Raw genomic sequence first — 4,347 nt, forward strand, 5'->3', positions numbered from 1 at the left:
TTACCTAAACATGATGTTACCATGATTATGTTGACTTTTTCAAACCCAATTGGATACCATAACTCATTTTTTTTGTATACACCACAGCAGCAGTTAGGGACTTCTCTTCAGTAAGTATTTAACAGTACATTGATAGTCAGCTTTATGATGATGAACAAAAGCAAAACAAATAAGCAAAAACCTTACAATATTCCTACCTCCCTATTCTTGGTTTTTGGTTTAATGGAAGATCACAAAGACAAAGATGCATAAAACGTGGTGAACACTAATGCAGCTAAACAGATAGGATACACAAAGGGAAGCCCCCACAAAAGTAAAATTATAACCCTGTAAGAAATAGGAGTGCAAGAATCTTGCACTGGTAACATATTATACAAAATTTATCCTAGTCAGAGGAAATGTGAATTTTTCTTGAGGAAGTAAGATATAAAAAAGAGATATGATGTTAGTTAACTGAGAAAACATGAAATAAATTAGTAATATGGTTAGAAGGATAGCTAAATCTCCATGTGCACAAGATTATGGCAAACCAAAAAACCTAAATGGTTCTGTGTATGTCTGAAAACATAGACAGGGGAATATCACAAGAGTTGTAGCTGGTGAAGTAGGAAAATGCCAAACCTATAATAAAGCAAACATTGCAGTAAAGTGAGTAAAAAAAAACTTTTGGGTTCCCCAGCAAAGTGAGTAACAAATCTGTGGGTTCCCCAGTGTATATAAAAGTTATGTTCACACTATACTGTAGTTTATTGTGTGCAATATCATTATATCTAAAAAAAAGTATACACTTTTATTAAAAATACTTTATTACTAAAAATTGTGAATGATCATCTCAGCCTTCAGCAAGTCACAATCTTTTTGCTGGAGAAAGGTCTTGACTTGCTGTTGATGGCCGGTGACTGATCAGGGTGACGATTGTTGAAGGTTAAAGTGGCTGTAGCAATTTCTTAAAATAAAACAATGATAAAGTTTATCACATCAATTGACTTACTTTCAAGGAAGGTTTCTCTGTAGCATGCAATGATGTTTGATAGTGTTTTATCCACAGTAGAACTTCTTTCGAAATTGGAATAAATCCTCTCTAACCCTGCCTTTGCTTTATCAACTAAGTTTAGGTAATATTCTAAATTATTTGTTGTTATTTCAACAATGTTCACAGCATCCTCACCAGGAGTAGGTTCCATCTCAAAAAACCACTTCCTTTCCTCATCCATGAGAAGCAATTTCTTATCTGTTTAAGTTTGATAATAGGATTGCAGCAATTAAGTCACATATTTAGAATCCACTTCTAATTTCCTTGCTATTTCCACCACATCTACAGATATTTTCTCCACCATCATGGAGAAACCCCTCAAAGTCATTCATGAGGGTAGAAATGGACTTCTTCAAAACCAAAACTCCTCTTCATGTTATTTTGACCTCTTCCCATGAACTACAAATGTTTTTAATGACATCTAGAAAAGGGAATTACTTCCAGAAAGTTTTCAATTTCCTTTGCCCAGATCCATAAGCAGAATCCCCATCTATGGCAGCTACAGCCTTATGGAATGCATTTCTTAAATAATAAGACTTAACATTTGAAACTACTTCTTAATCCAAGGGCTGCAGTTTGAATATTGTATTAGCAGGCATGAAACCAACATTAATCTCCTTGTACACCTTTACCAGAACTCTTGGGTGACTAGGAGCATTGTCAATGAGAGATAATATTTTGAAACAAATCATTTGTTTCTGAACAGTAGGTCTCAATAATGAGCTTGAAATATTCAGTAAACTGCACTGTAACAAGATATGCTATCATCCAGCCTTTATTGTTCTCCTTATAGAGCACAGGCAGAATAAATTTAGCATAATTTATTAGGACCCTAGGATTTTCAGAATGGCAAATAAGCATTGGCTTCAACTGAAAGTCACCAGCTGCGTTAGTCCCCGACAAGACAGTCAGCCTGTCCTTTGAAGCTAGGCTTGACTTCTCCTCCCTAGCTATAAAAGTCCTAGATGGGATCTTCTTCCAATAAAAGGCTATTTCATCTACATTGAAAATCTTTTGTTTAATGTACCCACCTCCATCAATGATCTTAGCTAGGTCTTCTGGATAACTTGCCGCAGCTTCTTCATCAGCACTTGCTGCTTCACCTTGTATTTTTATGTCATGGAGATGGCTTCTTTCCTTAAACCTCATGAACAAAACTGCTAGCTTCAGACTTTTCTTCTGCAGCTTCCTTGTCTTTCTCAGCCATCATACAATTGAATAGAGTTAGGGCCTTGCTCTGGGTTAGGCTTTAGCTTAAAATAATACTGTGGCTGGTTTGATCTTCTATCCAGATCTTCAAGACTTTCTCCATATCAGCAATAGGGCTGTTTCACTTTCATTTTTCTTTTTTATTGGGGTTGGGGTGGGGGGTGGGGGGGGAGGGGAAGGAGTCTCACTTTGTCACCTGGGCTGGAATGCAGTGGTGCAATATGGGATCACTGCAACTTCTGCCTCTCAGGTTCAAGTGATTCTCCTGCCTCAGCCTCCCAAGTAGCTGGGATTACAGTTGCCTGCCACCATGCCCAGCTAATTTTTTTTTTTTTTTTCATTTTTAGTAGAGACAGGGTTTCACCATGTTGGCCAGGCTGGTCTTCAACTCCTGACCTCGTGATCCGCCCACCTCAGCCTCTCAAAGCCCTGGGATTACAAGCATGAGGCACCGCACCCGGTCAGCTGTTTCACTTTCTTACCATCTGCGTGTTCACTGAAGTGGCACTTTTAATTTCCTTCAATAACTTTTCCTTTGCACTCACAACTTGGGTAAGTAACTGGCACAGAGGCCTAGCTTTCCGCTTGTTCATGCTTTTGACATGCCATCTCACTGAGCTTAATCATTTCTAGCTGTTGATTTAAAGTAAGAGATTTGTGACTCTTCCTTTTTACTTGAACACGTAGAGGACATTGTAGAGTTTTTAATTGGCCTCATTTCAATACTTTTGTGTCTCAGGGAATAAGGAGGCCTTAGGATAGGGAGAGACAGGGCAGAGTCTGGTCGGTGGAACGGTCAGAACATACACAACATGTGTCGATTAAGTTTGCCGTTATATATACACAGAGTTCCTGGTGCCCCCGAACAATTACAGTGTTAACATCAAAGATCACTGATCACAGATCACCATAATAAATTTAATAATAATGATAAAGTTTAAAATATTGTAAGAATTACCAAAATGTGACACAGACATGAAGTGAGCATATGTTGTTGGAAAAATGGCTCTGATAGATTTATTCAATGCAGAATTGCCAAAAACTTTCAATTTGCAAAAAAAAAACAACATCTGTGAAGTACAATAAAGTGAGGCCCCAAAACTGAGGTACGCATGTATATTTTCAGTTGGCATATGGCACAATGTATTTTGTGTTTTAAAAAGTTTACTTTAACTGCAGTGCAAGTAAATGACTTCAGGCAAATAAAAACACCTGCAATTGGAAATATCTGGGCTAAGGTGGTATCAGTAACATCCATAAATTAGTAGATTTGAAACATCTGAGTCTAGGAATGATGGCTCAACTCCTGTTATTCCAGCATTTTGGGAGGTTGAGGCAGGAAGATTGTTTGAAGCCAGGAGTTCCAGACCAGCCTGGGAAACATATTGGGACTCCATCTCTAAAAAAAAAAAAATTAGCCAGGATGTTAGCATGTGCCTGCAGTCCTAACTACTCTGGAGGCTGACGTGGGAGGATAGTTTGCGCCCAGGATTTTGAAGCTGCAGTGAATGATGATCGCACAACTGCACTCCAGCCTGAGCATCAGAATGAGACCCTGTCTCTAGAAAAATAAAAAGAGAAATAAAATAAAAGTAAAAATAATTGAAGAGGCAAAAAATACAGGGATAAGCAATAAAGTGAATTTGAAATATTAAAGGGGAGGGAGCTTTCAAGAATGACTCTTAGATTATTAGCTTGCCAAACTATTGTCACGAAAAGTATAGAAAAATATAAGCATATGCAGTATGGAAGTGAGGTTTCAAGATGGTTCCAATAATCCTCACTATTTTTGTGCCGTGACTTCTTGTGCCCTGCCAATTATCCTCACATTCTGGAGACCTGCCTTCTCCTTCTGCATCATGACTGACCTGGGTAACCAATAGAATTCTGTGTAGATAATTTTGCAGCATCCAGCTTTGTCTCTTGGATTTCTCACTCTGGAAGAAGTCATCCGTTGTTATGAGGATACTTAACCCTCAAGAAACGTACTTGTGGAGAGTATCTGAGGACTTCTGATAACTGACAGCACCGATTAGTCCATCATGTAATTAAGGCACTTTGGAAGAGTATTCTCTATCTGCAGTAAAGCCCTCAAATGGTTGCAG

The sequence above is a fragment of the Gorilla gorilla genome, chromosome 9 (assembly GCF_029281585.2).
Source record: "Gorilla gorilla gorilla isolate KB3781 chromosome 9, NHGRI_mGorGor1-v2.1_pri, whole genome shotgun sequence".
Classification (NCBI taxonomy): Eukaryota; Metazoa; Chordata; class Mammalia; order Primates; family Hominidae; genus Gorilla; species Gorilla gorilla.